Here is a 23,937-nt window from a genome sequence, read left to right as displayed (position 1 = left end):
CTTGCAACAAAGCGTGCCTTAGGATGTGAAGTATTCTAACTATTACTAAAGACCAAAGCGAAGCACTAGTTGAACAATAGTGCGAAGTGCCAAACCTAGGCGTTTGAAAAAACCCTTGTTCCCTTAAAAGAGGGGTCTCACTCCACGTAATGGGAAGAAGGACTCCTTTGCCACTTTTCCTTAAAAGAAAAGTGGGTTTTTGTTGTAAAATGGCTTTATCTAGAAAACCGGTAGACTTAGTTCTCGTGAAGATTTCTCCCTCAAACCTACACCTATATTAAGAGAAAGCTTTTTGCTTCAAACATTGGGTTGATTGGAAAAAATTGGGGGGTTTTTTGTTGAAATCCCAAAACTAATCCACTCGATGGTTTTCACAAAAAGCTCCTTGAAAAACTCCTTAGGGATATTTTATTTTGAAAAAACTAAAAACTTCATGTGACATGGATTGGTTTCCAATTTTCAAAGAAAACCATTAGAAAACCCCTTGGAGCAGTCCGTTTCCAATTGGAAACAATTTTCTAGAAGGTTTTTGGTTTTTCAAATCGTATTATTATTATTTTCCGACATTGTTAACACTTTTATTATGTGGAAGGTGGTCTTAGGGAGCATCATGAGGACATTATTACTCAAAAGTAAGGCTAAGGATAAAGTGCAATAGATATGAAGCTATGTTTAGTCAAAGGTTTTGCTTTGGAAAACAAGAGTAAGGGGTTTTCAAAGTGGCCCATGTGGGGTTTCTTGCTTTCTTGGAAACCTCCCCACGAGAACAGTCCCTTGAATAAACCATGGAAAACCCCTTAATAAACCAAACAACAGGTATTTTCTTAAAAAAAAACCATTTTTTTAATGTTTTAAAATCAAGGGTTTGCAAATTGTCACCGGGGACAAAGGTTGCCCCGCAGACAAAGGTGGCGTTATCTCTCCACTGTCTGGGGCGAGGGGAACACAATGGAGGGGCGCTGTATATCTATGGAAGATCTGCCATCAATACGCCATCATTCAGACGTGCAGGTTTTTGCGAGGAGCTACGAATGGATTTGCAAGAGCTTGAAAGGGGCACCACTTCATGCCTTGCTCAATCACTCTGCAGACTACGCCAGTGACCCTGGCACTTTCTCTGTACCAAAGAGAGCACATATTTCGGAGACATTGGTTTCTAAGGCATTTCCTCTGATCCGAATAGAGCATTGGTAAGGCAATTTCATAAGAAACCAATTTCTTGACGACAATGAAATCGCATTAGGAAGGCAGTATGAAGCCTTGGTGAAGCAAGAGTCACAAAAGACAGACAAGTCGCGAGCATGCGGAAGTAAGTCATCACAAGAGAGGACATTCAATCAAGGAAACAGGTTTCTCCTGAGAAGATTGTTCCGTGCATTCTATCAGAGTTGAAGTTTATGGGAAAGAAGGCAAGAGAGATGTAATGCAGGAAGTGCTGAAGGACAATCGTGTTTATAGTGCACACAAGATAAATTCTATGATAAGGCCCTTTGTATCACTACCTCTCTAGAGGCGCCAAAAGAATCCGAAATCTAAGGATGAGGTTTGTTTTGAAAGGCACAATGGTTTAATGGAAGTAGCGGCCACTGGAAATAGAGGTATTGGTCTTCTTGAAGTATCTGAACCTACTTGATATCTATTCAAGGAATCTGTCTGCGGCAATGCATAGACTGATACTGATGCTAGAGCTTCAGGCATTCTACCATTGGACTTGTGTAAGAGATGATCTGTAAATGGCAAATTATCTCAGGAAGTCGAGGAGATAGTTTTTAAGTTTTGGACAGATCCAACCAGGGTGTCCCCAAACAAGAAAGATGTATGTTGAAGGCATTGGCTGTAAGGAATACCAAGAGCATGCAGTGCACTTGCTAGATGAATCTGAGGTAATAAGTTTCTCATTTTGTAATTTCAGCATTATGCCACTGATGAGCAGTTATTGATGGCAAGCACATTTTCTTGGCCAATGCTTTATATTTGAGAATGGCTATCCTGCACACATATTAGGGAATTCATATATACATCTCGTTTTCGAGTTCTATAACAGACAGAGCTGGCTATGTAGGTTTCTTTTCCATTATTTCTGTACAATACCATAGTATATAGCATCTTTTCTAAGTGTCTCAATCAATAGAGATGTACAGGCATGCAAACATGGGTTATATAGCTTTAATAGTCTGCCAACATGGGCTATATAGTTTCTCTAGTCTTCTATATGCATTTTAAATTCTGCAATCATGGGCGATATAGCTTTCAGTCTGCTATATACATTTTTTAAGTCTGCAAACATGGGCTATATAACTTTTATAAACTGTTATGTACTTCATATAGTCTGCAAACATGCACTGTATGGGCATGTACTCTTAACGGTATCAAGCTATATAGCTGAAAAGGCCTGCAAACATGGGCTATGTATTTTTTATAGCCTGATATGTATCAGTTTACAGTCTGCTGTATAGCTCTTGCAGTCTGCAACTATGGGCTATATAAATTTTCTAGTCTGCCATATGGCTGCACATACGTGCAGGCTTTGTCCTAGGTCTTAGGTATATAGTTATTTGTGTGAGCTATATAGCTAAACTGGTTGCTGGTGAGAGCTATATAGTGGCATATATCTGCAAAGGTCATGCTTTTTGCTTGTTGCTTGTGAGAGCTATGTAGTGGCACATAACTGCAAAGGTCATGCTTTTTGCTTTAGTTATCTTTGTGAATTATATAGCTACACATATCTGCAAGCTTTGTATTAAGCAATATAGCTGCTCATGCCTGCAAACTTTGTGCTTACAGAGTATTTTTCTCTGTGAGCTATATAGCTGCACAACTATGCAAGCTTGGTCAGAGGTATGTAGTTAGTTGTCTGAGATATATAGCTGCAAATACCTGCAAGCATTGTCTGGGGTACATAGTTGTACAACCTGCAAGATTGGTGGTGTATAGCATATATTCTTAGGGCCTATTGAGATACACACGTCTTCCTAAATCCTTGTGCAATGTTTATTAGTTTCTGCTATATAGCTATGACAGTCTTCTTCTGTAAGGACACTAAGCTATGTAGTGCTCTATTTTGTGTGGTGTTTAGACACATTATTTTTTGATGTTCCGAGAGATGTACTCAACACTGCAAATTGGGCAGAGAACCTTTGAGAGACTGAAACCCTGGTTTGTAAGAAAGTTGAAAAATTGAACCTTGTGTTGTTGCATGTAGAAAATTTTGGCTGGCAAATGTTTGAGATGTAGACAGGTCCAAAGCTTGGGGGTGTGTGACAATACAGGGGTCTTGATCCCTGCATAGCATTTGTGGGTTTTCTTGTCAAGGTGTAATGCAACTGAAGACCAGGGTGCTGTCATGTTTTTGCAACGCGTGCATCTAAAGGCATTGGAGGTCTTGCCATAATAAGGTGTTTGTTAAACATTGGGAACGTGTCACAATTAAACCAAAGTCCCTTTATGATACATAGAAGATGAGGTTCAAGCCAATTTTGCTGTGTGATGGTGCTGAAATGTGCCGAGTAAACTAGTTGTTGAGGGTGTCAATTATGCCATAAAATGTGGAGGAATGCAATGAAAAGGCTGTTTACTTCTACCTGTTGAAATGCGCCAAGCCAATGTATGTGACTGAGAACATACTTACAGATATAAGGGGAAACATGGCTGTGGTGCACACTATATGACAATCCCCAACACTACTACCTTGCTTGTTAACATGGGTGTAAGCTGCATGTACTCTTATCTACTTAGGGCAATCAAATTTGAAATGCCCCTGGTCGAGGATCTCTCCAAAACCTATTAGTATTTGTTGGTGCTGAGTAAAACCTTTAGCAACAAGGCAAGCCTTGTGCTTGTCCAAAGAGCCATCCCTATGGTACTTGGTCTTGAAGACCCATTTGACACCAATCACCTTCTTATGAGAGGGACAAGGCACAAGGTACCAAGTGCCATTCCACTCAATAGCCTCCAACTCGGCCTCCATTGCTTTCCACCAATGATCAGACTGGAAAGCCTCCTTCATGGAGGTAGGCTCTCTATCGTGCATAACACGGGACATCAAACAGTAGTTAGAGCAAACAAGCTCCATAGAATGTGCTTGGTGCCTTTGTGACCTCTGCGCTCCATCCTGTGGTTGCCACTCCTTAGGAAATCCCCTCGATCTTTGAATCTCGGAGCGTGTCATGGGCCCAACAAGGAGGATGCCGGATCTCGCCTCGGTGCTCTCCATCTGCTGAAGTTTCTAGAAGGTCCACAGACAATGTAGGAGCAATCAGTGAATCTAGTGGCTAGGAACTAGGCTCCTCATCCGAAGAAGAGTCCTCAAGAGACACAATCTTGAGAGGAACAATCATTGGGGTGGCCCAGCTATCATCAAGATCTCCAAGAACAGGGTGGTCCTCACCCTGCCTCTGGAGTTGGAATCTCCACGAACTGAACATCATGGCTTGTGTAGACATTTCGCTTAACAGGATCATATTTGTGTAGACATTCTGCTTAAAAGGATCATACAATCGATAGCCTTGAGATTGCGAGCTATAGCCCACATATACTTGCCTTTTGGAAGCTGCTTCAAATTTGTCACGCTATGTCTTTAGGATATGAACATAGGCATCACACCCAAAGACCCTGAAATAAGAAACATTTGGATTTGACCCAAAGTACGCCTCATAAGGAGTCATGCCAACAATAGCGGAAGTAGGGGAACGATTAAGGATGTGAACTGCAGTAGCCACAATCTCATAGACACCGAGGTGTTTGATGATGCTCTATCATAGTACGGGCCATCTCGATCACACTGTGATTCTTATGCTTCAAGATGCTATTTTTTTGAGGGGTGTTTGTATTGGCATTGGTTCTTTTCAGTTGCTTCTCTTGGTCCAAGACCATAGGAACCAACTCTTCCCACCGAAGAGTCTCAAATCGCCCTGAAGCAATCAAGGTGGAATAAAAACCACTGAAGTGAGGCGGTAATTGGGAAAGGAGAGTTATCGCCATGTCTTCAGAAGTGGCCACATTGTGTTTTGAACTTACATTTGAAGCCGCCTTAACTTGTTGATATGCTCCCGCATGGATGATGACTTGTTGACACTCATGGTTTGCATCTGCGCTTCCAAAGAGACTCGCTTCATGACGGTCATCCAATTATACATCTGATCCAACTCCAACCATATCTCCCGAGCCACCGTCAAATGCTCGATATGAGAGTTAATATCTTTAGTACATGAGAGAAATAAAAACGAACGAATGCGAGCATTGAGTTTATCTCAATGTGCCTGAGCCTTTGCCAACTCCACCTTCTCACTAGAAGAGAGTTTGGACTCGTCACGCGAAGAAGGATGATGGATAGCCTGTGTAACAAGCTATGCCAAATCATAGGACTCCAATATGGCAAGCATCATGACCTGCCAAATGCGGTAGTTCCCGCCATTGAGCTTTTGATCTGATGGAAGAGCTGGTAGGATAGGCACTTTCCAGTCCAAGATCGCCTAAAACTGTCTCGGTCTCAGAAGACATCTTCACCTACAATGCCTGCTCAAAACACAAAAACAGCCCCCTCTGACTGTGAAAATACAGCCTGCTAGGACTATGGTTCACTCCTCCCACTCCTTCACCCGCCGGAGGCAATGAAAAGGTAAAATCTGCACTTGAAGGCCAAAAACTCAGCCTTCCTCCTCTTGGAACAGCAGTAACTTCACCAACTTTGATCCTTTCCTGCACGCCCACACTCGCTTCAGCCTTGTTCCGATGCTCGCCCTCCCACTCGCCCTCGAATGCTGGAAACACAACCTTGTGTCGCATTGAAATCTCCTCTTCAAATGGGTTCTACACTTAGTCAGTCTGTCTTCGTTGCTTTGATACCATGTCAGAGTGCAGCGGTGTGGAAGCGTGGGACCAAGACTCAGAGAGTAGAGTGAACACGGAGAGGGGAGAGAGAGAGAGAGAGACAAAAGAACATGAAGATCTGCTGTATAAAGTATGCTGAATACCAAGGAATGCAGATATGTACACGGGTGCAGTCCGTATGTCAGCGTATCTCGACCTCGACAATGCCTCCCTACTGGACACCTCAAAGTTTGCTGCAATCTGCCTGATCTCAGCCCTGAAATCTGCAACTACAAGAATGAAAGAGTGCGCTGGTGGTAGGCTATTTATAGCCTGAATAAAATGCCAAGAAATAATCAGGTCGACTGAATAAAATGCAGTCGACTGTGCAGAAAAAACTGGCTGACTGTACAGCAGTCCGACTGGATTGCCATGTGGCAGTCCGACTGCATCCTATGTGGCTTGTGCTGACATGGCACTGCCGATGTGGCAAACCTGCCTCACACACCGTAACTCTCTCAGATGACTGCCCGGCTGGAAAACTGCATATGTACACACCTTAACTGAGAAAAATGCCTGTCTAGGGGATGACAATCTATAACAGTTCTCACCACCATGATCCATCCTTTCACCCACCTCATCATCGACACCCTTGAGTGGGGTTAGCTTGTTTGTTTTGTGATGTGTTGGATCTAACCATCCCTTTTCATTCTCCCCACAAGGCACATTTGCTTGAAAGGCCACATACCATATCTACTTGAAAAACCCTAATTTGGAAGGATCCTTTCATGTCTATAAGTAGACAAGTTGCCTACTATGCAACCCAAGATTGTTTTTGTAGGTTTCAGGTGCTAGAACTTCCTTATCCATATCCCATTTGCGAAGGACATCTTAGCCAAAGCCTCGCCACACTTTCTTCATCCATTTGGTGTCTGTTTCTAGCCTTTACCTCATAGTATGTGCCACTTCTTGCTGTTTTACTATGGTATTTTATTATGGTATTTTAGTGCTCCGTTTGTCACAGATCCAACATCTACTACTGTGTTTGCTATTGCCAGACATCTTTGGAGGCTTCCTTGCTACATTTTGGGATTTGTCTTCGGTGGACGTCATACTCCAACACTCATTGCTTTGCCCTTGAGCATTTTGTACACTCTTACATTCACTTATTGCATTGATCCATTCACTTCGGAGTTCTCTTCTTTCTCTGTCTGTGTTCCCTCAATACAAATCCTAGCATATCTTCACAACCTTCTCCTTGAAATCCTCGCAATCGTCCTAGATTGCATTGTAATGTGCCAAAGCAAAACATACCACACTGGAATTTTCCAAAAAGCATCATAGTTTAAACAACATTGGTTATTGTTGCTTACCTATGCTAATGCTTAACACTTATTGAAAATTTCTGGGTAGTATAAATATAATGTAAGACTCATATAGAATCCAAAATTGTTGCAAAAAATTCATAGAATGCATTTCCCATGAGTATATCTCAAATTTTCTAGCCAAACAACCATAACAACAAAGCATAAACCATGCTGAACTATCAATGGCATTCATAAAACATGTTGCTGTCCACAATATCAGCCGAGTACCATTGAGAACTGATGATTATCCACCCATTGAAAACTAGCAATTAATAATCAATCTTTGATAATTATACATTGATGGAAACCGAGGCAAATGTATAGTTTTAGAGGTACAGGCGGAAAATCATAACATAAGCATACTAATTGTAGTGAACTATACATCATAATATCGAATGCAAATACCACCAAAGGCAAATATTACTCCCATTGTGACTTATGCTTAGGCACATTGCATCTCCCTTAATCAAGCATTGTAGAATTTGCTTCTTCTGAGTAACCATTTGTTTGCAAATGGAAGGATGAAGAAAATTTCAAGGTGTTACACATATTTTCAAATAGTCCCTTCCAAAGCAAACCGGTCATCTGAGGGTCTCAATCATTGATGATCGATCGTGGCAATGCCATGATGCTTGAACACGATAAAAATTTCAGACGTTTGTAGATGTTTGAAAAATAGATGTCTGAAAAACACATTTCAAACTTGATGTTTTTTTTTTCCACTCACTCACTCACTCTCTTTCAATCTTCAAAGATTGCTATGTGCAATGTAATCATTCTGCACAATTAAACCTGGACTCTCTCTCTCTCTCTCTCTCTCTCTCAAGAAGTTTTGCATTTGGAAATTGGGGCTTTGCTATAATCAAAAGGTAGCAAGCTTTTATTGACACAACTTAGTTTGAGTGAAGAAATAGCGCAATGTTTGATAGTCCGTGTGCACTCTGAAATCAACCCCTAAAAGATAGTGTTCCATGTCGGAAGTGCATGAATTAGAGCAAGCAAAAATTTTCAGACTTGCGAATTCCTTTTTGCACCATAGAGAACACGACTCTGATATGCCACGACTTGGCCATCTTGCATTAAAACAACCCCTATACTGTTTCCACATGCATCACATTGAATGACAAATGACTTCCTTAGATCAAGCAAAGTCATATTTTCCTTCTCAAATGTGGAAATTCCCATAGTTGTCCACTTAAAAGATACACCCTTCTTCTGCAAAGCATGCAATGGGGATGCGATTTCAACAAAACTACACATATACTTCCTATAATAGGAACATAGACCCAAGATATTGTGAATTCTTCAAAAGTGGCCATGTGCGTATTGCCTTAACCTTTGTAGGGTTGATATGAATGCCATTAGTTGATACAATATGCTCCAAAAAGTGGATCTCATGCACATTCTCCAAAGATGGCCGTGTGCATATTGCCTCAACCTTTGTAGGGTCCATATGAATGCCATTAGCTGATATAGCGTGCCCCAAAATGTGGATCTCATGCAAGAAAAACTCATTCTTTTTGTCATTTACAACCAACCCATGCATATGCAACTCATTGAATACAATGTCCAAAAAATTTCTATACTTTGTCTCATTCTTTGAGTAGACAATCATGTTATCAAAGAATGTGTCCATAAATCCCCTATGTGGCCTAAAGATGCGATCCATCATCCAATTAAATGTAGAAGGAGCATTCATAAGCCCAAAAGGCATAACAAGAACTCATACGACCCAAAAGATGTTTTGAAAGCTATCTTAGGCACATCCTTTGGTCTAATGCGAATTTGATAATACTTACTTTTCAAATCAATATGGCTGAATATGGTTGCCCCTTGAAATCTATCCATAACATTTTTAATCCAAGGGATTGGGAATTGAATCGTTTTCATGATTTTACTTAGAGTATGATAGTGAATGCACATATGCTATCAACCATCGTTTTTTTGCATTAAGAGCATTGGAGAACAAAAGGGAAATCGGTTGGGCTGAATCAGCCCTTTTCTCAACAGCTCATTTGCTTGCCTCGTTATCTTCTATTGGGCTACACTTACCTTGCAAGGTGGCTTATTAAGAGGGCTACTCCTAGGGATAAGAGCTATGCCATGATCTTCCAGCCTTTCAATGGTAGTTACCTCAGAAGTGACTGAGAGAAGCAATCAGCATACACTTTCAAAACTGAAATGCGATCCTTCTCTAACTTAGACATATTTTTGACGTTTTCATTATCAACCTTATCCTTAGTGAAAACCAAGTATGTTGAAAGGTGACTTTTCATTACTTTAGAAATGGTAGTAACCAATACAATAGGGATAATTCCCCTTTCAACATTACATCCAAAGTATGGGCCTTGCTCTTATATTGAATAGTGATCACTTAAGCATGCGAATCAATTACTGCGTGCATACGATGGCACCAAGGCATACCAAGCAAAGCATCATAACCTCACTACATATCCCTAAATGTGCAAGCAAGGCTTCCTAATGAGCGGTGTGATAGGCTCTACATGGCCCTTGTATAACATATCAACTTCTCCCATGGGTCCCATCTCATTCTCTTTGATGCCTAGACGGGCTGCCATGTTTGTGGAGATAAAGTTGGCTTGTGCCCCATTATCAAAGAAGATTAATTCATGCTGATCTCTGATTTTGCCCCATGCTTTGTGAAGAAAACTGTAGAGTAGCTGCTAGGTTTTGCACTGAGGAAACATAGAGTATACGACCACGACATAGATAGAACGATATAGACACAGACGTACAAAACTCAAATCCTAAAAGTAAAACTCAAAACACAAATATAGAAACAAACACAACAAGAGGAAGAAAGAAGGCAACTCTTAAGTGAATGAAAATTGTAAATGAATGAAGAGTGTACAGAGTACCCAAGGGTAGAGTGGTAGAGCGTTGGAGAGTGATGTCCACTGGGGACAGATTTGAAGTACTATGACCACCAATCGGAGTGTTGAAGTGAAGAAACTGTCAAATGCAAATTCTAGTGGAGGTTGGAGAATCTGGCGATAGTAGAGAAGATGCTGGAGAACAAGCAATAGAAGGGGTGATGATGTCAAGCGGCAGCCAGAAGCTGCAAACGCAGCAGTGGAGTAGTCGCTTGATGATATACACTTGTTACCTGGGCAGGTGGAGTGCAAATGCATGTAGCAACAGGTTGTCGGACATCTAGTGATGGCAGTGGAGGTCCAAACATAGTAGTGGATGGTCACTAGGCAGTAGGTGGTAGAATTGAAGAAGTTGCTAGCTAGCTGGAGGGGTGGACGGAGTAATGGTAGGAGTTGCAAAGACTAGACACCACGCGGTAGAAGATTGAAGGCCGAAATCTGCACGCAAGGGTGAGAGACTTGCACAAAAGGGATAAGACTTGAACAAGGACAGCATGTCTATTTATAGATATGGATGGTGTTGAGCTAAAAATGTATTAGCTTGACTTAAGCAACCCCAAAACACACTTAATCAATGAATAAACCTTATTATTTTAAAAAGAAATGCAATCCTAGAGAGTTACTATGTCCCGCATGTAAAACCCTAATTTGGGTGCCCCAAACTTTTTATAAGTAGGCATGCAGCCCACCACTCTCCCTAATCTTACTTTTGCAGGTTTCAAGCCCTCTAGCTTCTTTGCCCACACGTCGTCCGTGGAGGACATCTCATCTGAAGTTGCCCATTGCTGTCTACATCAGTTTGGTGCCTGTTTCTAGCCTCCATCGCGTAGTCTATGTTGATTTATGCTGCATTTATTGATTAACCTCATTGTCTATAACCAGTGAACTCTTAAACTACTACATTTATGACCTACAGCTGCTGTACAGACTACCTCGTAATCATACTTGCGTTTTTGCTACCATCAGCTTGCCACATCCTCATGCCTGCGTTTTTGCTGCGGTCAACTTGCCATGTCATCATTAGCTTGCTGTAGTTTTTCTCTTTTCTCAATTACCTACGTTTTTATTCTCTCTCCTCATTGCCTGTTTGCATTAGATCTAGCCTCTCTAGCTGCGTTTGCTACTTGCTGTTTGACACACGGAGGTTGCCTTGCTACGTTTCGGAATCCATTCAGAGTACAACACACTCTCCAACTCATAACCTCCGCCTTGATCCCAGAGATACGAGAGTTTAAGGTTTAATATTCACTGCATAGTGTGTTTACTGTACAAGCATTGTATATTCAATAGTCATTCAATTCATTATTCATTGGGTTCATTATCTTTGAGTTACCCTAACCCTAATTGTGTTCTGTGTTTATCATTTTGTCTCTGTCGTATAATTTTATTCACATGCTATCAAAGCCAAGTTCTCTTTGAGATACCTAGGACTTCGATTGGAAAGCTCATCTGCAAAAGCAAGAACAACAGAAGGGTCAAATGACTTTGAACACTTTCACACCGCTTTAGTCTCCACAACCAAACATGTCGAGAAACAATTAGTCGTGGATCTCCCAGCTTGCCTCTGATAGATTTGGCATGGTTGGAGAAACTTCAGACTATTGCAGAGTCCACCAGCCATACCAGATTTCAGCTATGGAGTACGACCTTATTCTTATGCGTAGGGCTCAATAAAAGATTGAAGGTAAGACTGATTTTTCTCCTTCAAATTCGATGGATAGGACTTATGACCATGTAGGAAAGACGGAATCTCCACTACGCACTAGCCATCCACAAGTGGAAATTGGCATGAACTATATACCACTTCCATCATCAATCTTTGCTCCACTGTCAGGAATGAACACATCTATTCATACTAATTCCTCTTTTCTCAAATGTTGGAAGATCCTCTTAATGAAGAGACTATCCATAATAATTTTTGGTTTATGAGCAATGAAGAAGTCATATATTTCTTTTTGAAGTCAAAAGAAGGTATCCAATTGAAAGTAGAAGCTATAAGTATCCCTTCACCTCTTTTTTCTTCAAATGATTTTGTTTCTCATGGTCAAACTGAAGTAGATGCATCCACATCCTCATCACAACCATCTTTTCAATTTCATGCATTTAATGGACAAAAGGAACCCACTTTATTTCCCATTTCCACGCCCATCACAAATCTTTTTGGGCTCCCACCCATCCCACCCTCGCATTCCTTTGCATCTTCCTTTTAGCCTCCATTTAGTGCACCACATGTTCCACTTGTTAGCAGTCCTGTTTGTCATGCCTTGTCATATCTTGCCTATGAGTCTCAGTTTGAGTTAGACGAGGACTTTTGGAGCTCTGACAGGTCTATCGTGTGTTTTGATGGGGGAGGCTACTCATTTCAGAGTGGCCTTTTGTGTGCATTTCTATGCATTTCCTTCAGTTGTCGAGTTCAAGTGTGCTTTTGTTGTGTAGTTTTTGCATTTCTTGGGCTGTCCTTGCTGGTCATACATTGTCCATGCCTTCTGGGATTTTTTGTGTGCCACTTGCATTTTTCTAGCATTTTTTATGAGTCCTATCACAAATCTTTTTGGGCTCCCACCCTCGCATTCCGTTGCATCTTCCTTTTTAGCCTCCATTTAGTGCACCACATGTTCCACTTGTTAGCAGTCCTGTTTGTCATGCCTTGTCATATCTTGCCTATGAGTCTCAGTTTGAGTTAGACGAGGACTTCTGGAGCTCTGACAGGTCTATTGTGTGTTTTGATGGGGGAGGCTACTCATTTTAGAGTGGCCTTTTGTGTGCATTTCGATGCATTTCCTTTAGTTGTCGAGTTCAAGTGTGCTTTTGTTGTGAAGTTTTTGCATTTCTTGGGCTGTCCTTGCTGGTCAGACATTGTCCATGCCTTCTGGGATTTTTTGTGTGCCACTTGTATTTTTCTAGCATTTTTACCAGCACGACCAGCATTAAATGCTGGTTGGCCAGCTTTTTGGCATCCTTTTGGGGCAGATCAGCCAGATTTGGGGATTATTGGCTATTTATAGCCTGCCCCTCTCCACACTTCATGATCATCAAGTCATCTTGCTTCCTTCTGGCAGGTGCACACTCTGACTTTGACATCTTCCTCCTCCGATGCTGCTGTCATCATCAGCCTGATCTGGTGCCCTCAATGACGTTGTGGAGTGCGTGCAAGGAGTGATCAGTCCTCCTTCTGCATTCAGCATTTGTTTCTTGTTCAATGCAGGTTTTTTTTCTTCTCTTGTAGATTTTCTTTCTCTTTCTCTGTGTTCGAGTTCCTTCTTCCGTTTCGCACTCTCACATGGTATAAGAGCCTAAGTGAGAACATAGAGTGCAGATTTTTTGCAGAGAAGCACACCCAGCCATCAAATGCAGCCAACATCCCTTGTGTTTGCTGCAAATGCAGCCATTTGAGGAGGAGTTGGCAGCATTTGGGTGGTCAACAACTGTGTTTTCAGTTAGGCGACCCTTTTCCTACCTAATCGGCAGCATTTATTGCTGCTACGTTAGCTTCTATTGCTGATTGTCATCTTTTGGAGGCGGCGGCACTTCTATGGTTGTAGGGGACAGTTATTTTCCTCTAGGCGGACCATCTACATCGAATCTTTCGAGATCCTATAGTTGCTTTCCACTATTCGAGGGCTTGTCTCGTCCAAATGCAATTTCTGTGGGTGTTTCTTTTGTAGGATATCGAAGATGTCTCATCACCAGTTCTTTGTGACTCAAAGGATGAGGTCTCTACTCCTTCCTTTGAGAGATGGAGAGATTTTTGTGCTAGTTTAAGTGATGAATGGAGGTCTCCTAGCCCGTTTGTACGGGATTCCTCTCCTCCTTGCTCTCTCCATGTTTCATAGAAGGCTCGTTTTGTTGGCCTTCATATGCCTTTCACGGCACCCTTTGTAGAGGTGGCCGTACTCCCTTCTTTGCCCAAAGAGAACCCCGGCTTGATGGTTCCAACTACTCGCTTTGGTCATGTAAAGTTGAGTGTATCCTTAATACCTTTGATCTTTGGGAGTTTGTTACCCACCCTATTCCCCATCTAGTGGAGGATCTCACCATTGGATTATTGATGGATCGTGCGGCCTTATGGGATCGGCTCAACTCTAGAGCTTGATCTTTCCTTTTTACGAGCTTATAGGATTCTGTTCTAGTGTATGTGTGTAGGTTGCGGAAAGCAATGGAAGTGTGGACAAAGCTTGCTTTTTTGTACCACTAGAAGACATTTGCTCTCCAGATTACTCTCAAGAAGAAATAACGGATGCTCGCTATTGATGATTCTTCTTCCATGAAGGATCATATCAACAGGATAGAGGATATGAGGGATGAGCTTGCGTCCCTTGGTAGGATGATCTCTTTACAAGATATGGCTATGATTCTTTTGACTCAGTTGCCATCTCTCCGATTTGATGTCTTTTACACCAACCTTCTTACATCGAGGATATGTGAGAAGCTTCTATGGGAGAAGCTTGCCTTGCTTGTTTTGGAGCATAACGAGTGCGCCATAGAGGTAGCAAGTGGATCCACCTCCATCAAAGCTTTTGTTGCAGGTTCGGAAGGGGGGCATATTTTCCAGGCTGTCCTTGCCTGTCAGACATTGTTCATGTCTTTCGGGGTTTTTTCTGTTCCACTTGTATTTTTGTGGCATTTTTACCAGCATGACCAGCATTAAATGCTGGTCGGCCAGCTTTTTGGCATCCTTCTAGGGCAGGTTGGTCAGATTTGGGGATTATTGGCTATTTATAGCTTGCTCCTCTCCACAGTTCATGATCATCAGGTCATCTTCCTTCCTTTGGCAGGTACACACTTCAACTCTGTCATCTTCCTCCGTCTCTAGTGTTGCTGTCATCATCAGCCTGATCTAGTGCCCTCATTGATGCTGTGGGCTGCGTGTAGGGAGTGATCAATCCTTCTTTTGTATTTAGCATTTGTTCCTTGTTCGGTGCAAGTTTTTTTTTCTTTTTCTCTTGTAGATTGTCTCTCTCTCTTCCTCTGTGTTCAAGTTTCTTTTTTCGTTGGGCACTCTCATACCACCACCCACCGCTTTGGGGGGTCCCACCCACCTAGGCATTGCCTTTAGGACCTCTCCCTTCCCCTACCCGAGTAGCGCACCTGTGATGGAGGTTAGAGCTCCCCCCACACAATTTTAGGTTCTCCCTTTGGGAGTGCATCCCAAACATATTCGAGTATGCCCTAGTTGATGGCTTACGTGTCTCGGTGCCTCCACCTCTCCCATTGGCACCTTATGGAAACATTCATATTCCGGTGCCTTCGCCTCAATTAGCACCCGTTGGTCACTCATAGCCTATTTTTGCCTATCTGTCTCATCGTCCACCAAATCCACCTTATCCACCTCTAACTTTCCATTCATCCTCATCAATAAAGCATACTTTTTCAGACAAGACTTATTTTAACGCGTCAAATTTAATGACTTGGTTCAATTGGATAAGGCGTGTATTGGATTGCCAAGGTTTGTGGGAACTTGTCCTTGGATAAGAACCTCAGCCTTCTGACCCCCACTGGTATCCATATGAGGTTTGTCACTCTTGGAAAAGCGTAAATGCCATAGCCATCGTCAGTTGGTGCAAGGTCTCCTTCTTGAATTTCACTCATAGCTCCAACACTTTGACCTTGCCTCTTGAGTGTTGAGCCTATCTCATTGACCACTATGCGGTGTGGGATTGGACTCATCGCATTTACTTAGATCATGAGCTTCTAAACTTCACCATTGTTGATAACGATGACTTGAAAGTCAAGTTGGTTGAGTATCATCGTTTACTTCATGAGTTCTCAATCATTGGGGTCCCTAAATATCCAGACGATTAGTTTACATGGTTCCTTAGTAAGCTGTTGCAAAAACATTTCCATTTTGTGCAGTAGATGCCCATGTTCTATGAATTTGAGTGTTAGCTATTGCGTTACGCTTGATTGTTTGATTGGTTTCATGGTATATCCTCCACGGAGGAGGCCTTTGTTGCATCTTCTTCAAAGGGGCAACAAGGGAAGGATAAGCAAACTTCACCATTGTTGATAAGGATGACTTGAAAGTCAAGTTGGTTGAGTATCAACGTTTACTTCATGCGTTCTCAACCATTGGGGTCCCTAAATCTCCAGACGATTAGTTTACATGCTTCCTTAGTAAGCTGTTGCAAAAACATTTCCATTTTGTGCAGCAGGTGATCTCATAGCCTTAGATGCCTATGCTCTATGAATTTGAGTGCTAGCTATTGCAGTTCGCTTGATTGTTTGATTGGTTTCATGGGATATCCTCCACGGAGGAGGCCTTTGTTGCATCTTCTTCAAAGGGGCAACAAGGGAAGGATAAGCAAACTTAACCTTCCAATTAAAATCCACATCCAAACCAAGAATCCACATCCAAACCAAGCTAGTGAGTCATCAAACATTTCCTAGTCAAAACTCAAAGGTGGCAGAATGTACCAAAGGATAATTGGTATTGTCAACATTGTTAAAAGGCTGGTCATTTTGACGACGAGTGTCGTTCAAAGGCTAAGAGTAGTCCGCCCAAGACTTGTCTTCTTGAGCCTATCTAGTGAGGGTAATCATGTCCTCCTCTCCATAGCTGAGATATTAGGGGTTGACCCACCACTCACATGGCAGTTGGTTCTGCTCCCTCTTCACATGAGGAGTTGTCATAATTGTTTGCCCATTCTACTGTTGTGGACTTTAGTTATCCTCGGGCATGTGCTGTCTTTCTTAATGATTTGATGAGTCCCGCTTCGAGTTGTGAGGGTACTCTCGTCCCCCCTCCACAGTTGAGGCAACATGGGTAGATCTACCGCTCATATGGCAGCTGATTCTTCTGCTCCCTCTTCACCCGAGGAGTTGTTAGAAATGTTTTCCCATCCTGTTGTTGTGGACTTTAGTTATCCTCGGGCGTATGCTGCCTCTCTTAAGGACTTGATAAGTCCCGCTTCGAGTTGCCCTCTTCTTCAAGTTCGTAGCTAGAAGCACTTGAGCCCACTTTCTCTAGAGACCATTTGTCTTCAGTAGATTGTGGAGCCTTCCTCTGGTTCAGATCTTTGTGATACCACCTGTGATTTCTTTCCCCTCCCCATCGACACATCACTTGACCTTGTAGGGCACACTGTAGTTTGTCTTCTCTTTTCTGCTACACATTTCTCCTTTTACTTTCTTATATTCTTAGCTTGTTTACCTTTTGGTAGTGGGAGTTCCATTCACCTTTATCCATAGCACTGGATTGCACTTAACATTGAAGTCAAGATTTGCATGTTTTATGATCTTATATAGTTGTTTTTTATTCCTTTTGTAGGTCGACGTGTGCTTCTATAGGATTTACCGCCTAGCTTGGAGCGAAGCCTTGGATCATGCCACTTTTTTCCATTGTGTATTTGCCTCTTTGGAGGCCACCTTGGAGGCTATTCATTTCTCAGGTTTTTTGGTGGTCATGTCTCTTACTCTCTTTACGTGCTATTCCTTTTCCCTAGTGACATCGATATTTTAGGGACAGAGGAAGTGCTTACTTCTCCTTCCACCATTCGATGATGAGAGAGGGTGATCTACAGTTTTCCCTTCCACTTTGAGAAGGGGTGATAGTGACAATACAATTTCTCGCTCTTAAACATTTATTTACTTTGTATGTATATTATGGATATTGATAACTTCATCCGCACTGTTAGGATGACATGATTGTAAAAGGGCTCTTAGACAAGTGATTGATTTCCCTACGAGGGCACTGTCTAAGTGGAACGGTTGTCTTGCATTTTGTATGAGCATGCAATCTTGCATCTTCCTTTGCATTACCCTATGCATTGGCATTTTGTTCATGTAAACATGTATCTATGCGCATTTATCTCTTTTCAGTCACCCTTGAAGTGGTCATGGCTTCACTATATTCGTAACATTCCCTTGGTAGTCTCTGAAAAGGCAATTCCCCATACTTGTATGCTTTCTTTGCTCGTCTTGCTTTTTCGCAGCTGTATTTCTTGCCTCTCCGCATATTCTTTATATGATTGGCACGTGTGCGCATGCACGCGCGTGCACACACACACATACACACACATCATTAGGAATCCCTAGGCACTTATTCTAGTAGTGTATGGGATTGTTTTGCTAGTTTTATGAAGGTAATGGGGTTGTCTCACCTTATTTCTTGTACTTTGGGACACAGTGACTCAGTAGTTCAAACACTAATTTGAAATCCTCATTTTACACTAAATCGTGTGATACACTAAAATAAAGTCCTAAAAAAAAAGTCCATTGTTGATTCCATCTGCCTTTGTAGAACTTGGTAGGCCCATGGGTAGTCGACGAGCATCCTTGGTCCGATGCCGTGGCCTCTTTGGGGTGATCACTTGGTCTCCCTTGGTAAGATAACCATCGCCTCTATAGTCTTGGTAGGTCACTGGGCAGTCGACATGCACCCTTTGCTCGATACCCTAGTTGCATTGGGGTGGAACGCCTTGGGATAAAAGAAAAATAAATACAAGGGCTTATATCTCATGGCCCAGTTTTGGGTGTGAGAGGGGGTATTGAGCTAAAAATGCATTAGCCTGACTTCAACAATTTCAAAACACGCTGAATTAATGAATAAATCTTATTAATTTAAAAGTAACATGATCCTAGAGAGTTACTGTGTCCCATATACAAAACCCTAATTTGGGTGCCCCTTACTTTTTATAAATAGGCATGCAGCCCACCACTCTCCCTCAATCTCATTTTTGTAGGTTTCAGGTTCTCTACTTCGGTGCCTACACTCCTCTTGTAGAGGACATCTAATCCGAAGTTGCCCATTGCTGTCCACATTAGTATGGCATCTGTTTCTAGTCTCCATTGCATAGTTTACGTCGATCTTTGCTACATTTACTGATCAGCCACATCATCTACAGCTAGGAACTATTGAATTACTGTGTTACCTTGCGAAGTAGATGCCACCAGTCCTCTGTTTGATTGAGTATGTGTGGAGTTCATGTGGACTTGGCCATGCAGCCTTGCATAATGCAAAAACGGACGCTAAAAACTCGTAGAAGGTTGGCAATCTAGATTGGAAGATAATGTGCTAGATAAAATGCAAGTATTTGTTGGGCAACTTGTTCAAGAAGAACATGACCTGATTCAAGATTGTCTATTTGACTTCGAGGAGCTAGTAGTGGCAAGCTTTGCGAGTAACCGACGATGTTCGGCCAACTTGACTTTTAGATCATCCCCTTAATGAAAAACTCTTGAAGCTTAAAATTGAGATTGATACGTCGAGTGCAATCTTTTGCTACATAGCGGTCAATGAAATGTGATCTCTTCCTACATTGCAATCTCTCCATTGATGGATGTGATCAGGGTGAGCTAATCAAGGCCGACATAGGCTTTGGACCAACAACAAGGTCCCAAAGCCCTTGAGATTCAAGCACTTGTTGGATGATGTTCAACCAAGTGGTGAAATTCGACCTGTTAAAATGCGTCTTACTCATCAAGGCATTCTTGGCTACTGCAATAGTAGTAGTGCTCAAAGAAGATGGATAGGGTGGGGGAATAGAGTACACTTGGGATTGGGTCCTACTATGCCCACCATGCATACAAGAAGTGCATCGTGGATCAAAAGGTGGGCATGGGCTGACTAGGCATGGGAATGGTAATCGCATGAGGAGCCCATGATGGAGGGATAGGGACACGTGGAGAAGAGGATAGGAATCCCCGCATAGGAGTGACCCATGGAAAGTGTGATGACGCACCATAAGCAAAGGATGGGAATCCTTGTGTTTAAGAGGTCAAAGGATGTGTGTGACTGGGGGTAATGAGGGGGATGTCCATCATAGCTATCCTAGTGGAAAATGATGTGCTCACTTATGGAAAGCTAGAGGAAATTGTAATAACATTTGGCACTAATCCAATTGATGTTTTGGTTTTTCTTTTCCTTAGGATCTCCTAAATTTTTCAATTTTCCACCTTGTTGCCTACTGGGACAGTTCTTAGCCATATGATCCTCTTGTTCATAAACAAAGTATTTATTTGTAGCCCTTAATTCTCTACGTTGTGCAATAGATTTCCAACCCTTCTCCTTGCTGTTTTGACCTCTTTTCAGCTTGATTTTCAGATTTGCACATTTTCTCAGCCTTTGACGACTTCTAATTCGGCTTCTCTTCATTGTCTTGAAAGCTTGAATCTTTTCCATGCAGCAATGCATCAGTTGTAGTAGCAGTTTCTATGAGTTGAGACATTCTAGACACTAGATTTAATGCAAAGATCCCTTATTCCTTTTGGCAGCCCACGCATATACTTTTCCACTTGCTCAAAGAGGAATCGGACAATAAGAAGTCATAACTAGCAAGGCATCCCAAAACTTCTTCTTATACCGTTCCAAGTTCTTGCATTGCATTGCATCAAACTTGTTCATAGTTGTCATAGTGTCCATCTCAAATGTACTAGTCAATCAAATCGATGCAAACATTTACATGAATTGTACCCATGTTGATGGTGCTCAACCTTGCATTAAAGAGTGTGGACCACCGCTACATTGTTATATACTGGCTGTTGCAAACAGGATGCATTTGCTATATTTGTATCATGACTAATACCAAAAGAAGCATTTACATGATCAATTCCACTCATTACTTGAGCCCCATAAGTACTTGGGGATGCATATGCATTTTCAAACATGCCTTTTGAATCTCTTTGAAATTCTTCAATTTTAGTTGTTAAAATTCAAGTCCTAAGCTGTCTTTCACCTATTCTGGGTGAAATTGGACAGCATAACAGTACAATTACTGACCCAAAACAAGCCAACCAGGAGGGGAAACTCTATCCAAGTCTGAATCTTCTGGTTGGAGTGCAGAATTGACCATTTCAGCCTGCTGTATTTACTGGTTCAAACCTGTTCTGACACTTGTTTACAACTCATACTGTTCCCTGGACTGTTCAGCCCACTGTAATTACTGGTTCAGACACCTGTTTTCAACTCTTACTGTTCCCTACACTGTCTTGCATCATCTGGGCCAAATGCCCCTTGATTCTGGCATCAATTGGGCTCTGAAATAACCTCTGAACAGTCCAAAAACAGTACTGATTCAGTGCTGTTTCAGACACTTACTTGGTGAGGTTACCACCCTCACCTGTCCCTGCTTGGAACTGCAAACAACTGCTCCTGTTCCTGAAGAAAGGAGGCTCTTGCTTCATGCAAAAACAGCATATTCCACATAGCTGTACCTGAATTAGAAGAAAGGCCCTTGATTCTGTAGCATAACCATACTGTCAGGGAGAGAGAGAGAAAGTAGGAAGCAAGCTCAGCCGTTTGTGCATCATAGACAAGGTAGACCAGCTCTCAAGAGCTCTCCATCTGCAGCAATCCATCTCCCTTTCACAAAAATGAGTCCCCCCATGCATTGAAACTCGTTTTTGTGCTGCCCTCTCTCTCTCTTTTGGGAATTTATGCCCAAATTGTGACACATGGCATACATGTAACAATTTTCCTGTTTAAACCTTTCGGTCTAAAATTCTCCATCCTCGGTTCAAAATTTGACCTCAGCACAGACCAGAGGATTAATCCTCGTACAAAAATGAAGATAATGACGCGAACAGATTCTGGGTCCAAAAATAGTAACTCCCTAAATTTTAGGAGTTGCTTCCATTGCATCCCACTAGTCTTCTGACCATATTTGCAGACTATGGCTACATCCAAATCTGTAATGTAGCTCAACTGAAAGTGAATTTCCACTGATGATCCCACATGGACTAATCTCTTGAAGATTTGTCCATCTTCACTTTGAACTAGTCTCTTCCAGGCTAGTTCTTCAACACACTTGTCCATATACACTTTCACAAGTCTCTTCCAGACTTATACTGGACCTTAACTGTCCAGTCTTGACTCACTAGACATTCCTGTCCGTTTCACAAACTGGCCATGCAACTCAGGCGTTTAGATTTCAAGAGGGATCCTTCCAATAAGAAAAACCAAATAAAATATGTAATAAAGAAATCAACAAAAAGGTAATAGTTGTCACAGTCTTGTGACATACCTCCCTCTCGAAATCGCAAACGTCCTCGTTTGCATGAATGTCATACATGCTTCCAACTAACCTAGTGAACTTACACTTGATAGCACATGTACAACACATACATGCTATCAGTCAACATTGTGAACTAAACACATTGCTAACGCATGTATGTTCTAAGTGTGAAACATGGCAGATTATCATCATGTGTCTCCACATCATTGTTTCTAGATATAGTGGCCGGTACACCACAATGAAATCCCCATAGTGGCAGATTCTCATTTGATGACTCCACATCACCCTGACTAGAGATCTAGTGGCCGGTACATCAAAATGATATCCCCATTGAGTCAATTCACAAAATACATGCCTGATCGAGTAACCATTGTTACAACATGTATTCAATTCAATATAAGTAAAAACTGTATGCTTGCAAGCAATACTTACTTCTTTAGCACTGAGAAAACCATATGGACACAATAAGTGTTAACCTGTACAAAATCTGTTTCTGTACATATTTTCTTTCTTAAGCAATTGTCACTTTGACAATCTATTTCAGCTTAGAGATACAAGGGGTCAAGGTAGGTTGCAAGCGAAATGCTTCAAGGTAAAGTTCCAATACATTAGGTGATTCTGCAAGTTCACCTTCGTCCATCCACTTAGCATCTATAGCTGGATAGTTCTTGAACTTAACTAAATACCTTCTAGCAACTTTGCCTTTCACTTTCCTTTCCTTGTGTGCCAATACCTGTTCTGGAACAAGAATTTCATCAAGTTCCTCAACTTCGGGCTGTTCCTTAGCTGACATATCTTTTGGCACATCACCCACATAAGGTCTAAGAAGACTTACATGGAAAGCATTATGAATCTTCCAATTGTCAAGCAATTTCAGCCTATAGCTGACATCACTAATCTTCTCTGTTACTTGAAAAGGCCCATAGTATCGCATACTAAGCTTAGTGAAAAGACTTTCCTTGCCTTTCCGCTTCTTTAAGCGTGCCTTTTCAAACCGCAACAATACCCAATCACCAAGTGAAAATATCAATTCACGATGGTGATGATCAACAGCTTTCTTTTGCTTTGCCTGAGTCCTTTCAAGGGCATGCTTAACTTTCTGATACATTTCACCCATACTCTACACTTACTGATCTGCCTGAAAGATCTTATCCTTTGTATGCAAAATGGGAGGAACTTTTTTACCACCTTCAACAATTTCAAAAGGGGCTTTGCCTGTTGACGAATGCACAGTATTATTGTATGCATACTCGACCAAAGGCAAATATTGCTCCCACTTTGACTTGTGTTCTGACACATAGCACTTGAGTAAATCCAAGACAGTAGAATTTGCCTCTTCTGACTGTCCATCAGTCTGTGGATGAAATGACGATGAGAACTTAAGCGTTGTGCCCATGTTCTCAAATATGCCTCTCCAGAATAGACTTGTCATCCGTGGATCACGGTCACTGACAATAGAGTGTGGCATACCATGATACTTGAAGACATTGCACATAAACAAACGTGCCATCTGATCTAGTTTTATCTTCTTTCTGACAGGAATGAAATGAGCCTGTTTGCTAAACCTGCAAATAATAGTCCATATCCCATCATTTCCTGTCTGTGTCCTTGGAAGATCAAAGATAAAATCCATAGCTATGTTTTCCCATGGTTTATTTGGAATAGGCAATGGCTGTAAAAGCCCTGGTGCTTTTTGCCTGTCAAACTTGACCTTTTGGCAAATCAAGCACTGCTGCACAAAAGCATCCACGTCTCTTCTCAAAGTAGGCCAATAAAAGAATGTCTCTACTGCTTTGACTGTTGCATCAATACCACGATGCCCTGCATACGGTGGAGAATGACTCTCTGTCATAACTTTCCGTCTCAAAGGCATAGTCACACATAGTCTACCATGCATCAACATGAAACCATCCTTGA

The 23,937-nt window shown here is 41.8% G+C and overlaps 1 long non-coding RNA gene across 1 annotated transcript in view; it reads left to right on the top strand.

Annotated features, from left to right (window-relative positions):
• The first annotated feature begins 913 nt into the window (after positions 1 to 913).
• LOC148029281 (uncharacterized) overlaps positions 914 to 23,937 on the top strand; it is a 42,039-nt gene continuing 19,015 nt past the window's right edge. The window contains exon 1 of the long non-coding RNA XR_015692401.1: positions 914 to 1,883. This is a non-coding gene — a long non-coding RNA (uncharacterized LOC148029281). The remainder of the gene's footprint in view (positions 1,884 to 23,937) is intronic.

Source organism: Lygodium microphyllum, chromosome 11, assembly GCF_053477565.2.
Source record: "Lygodium microphyllum isolate KBCC chromosome 11, Lygodium_microphyllum_v1.1.10, whole genome shotgun sequence".
NCBI lineage: Eukaryota > Viridiplantae > Streptophyta > Polypodiopsida > Schizaeales > Lygodiaceae > Lygodium > Lygodium microphyllum.
The sequence above is the reverse complement of the archived record's forward strand: the minus strand, read 5'-3'. Positions and strand labels throughout refer to the sequence as shown.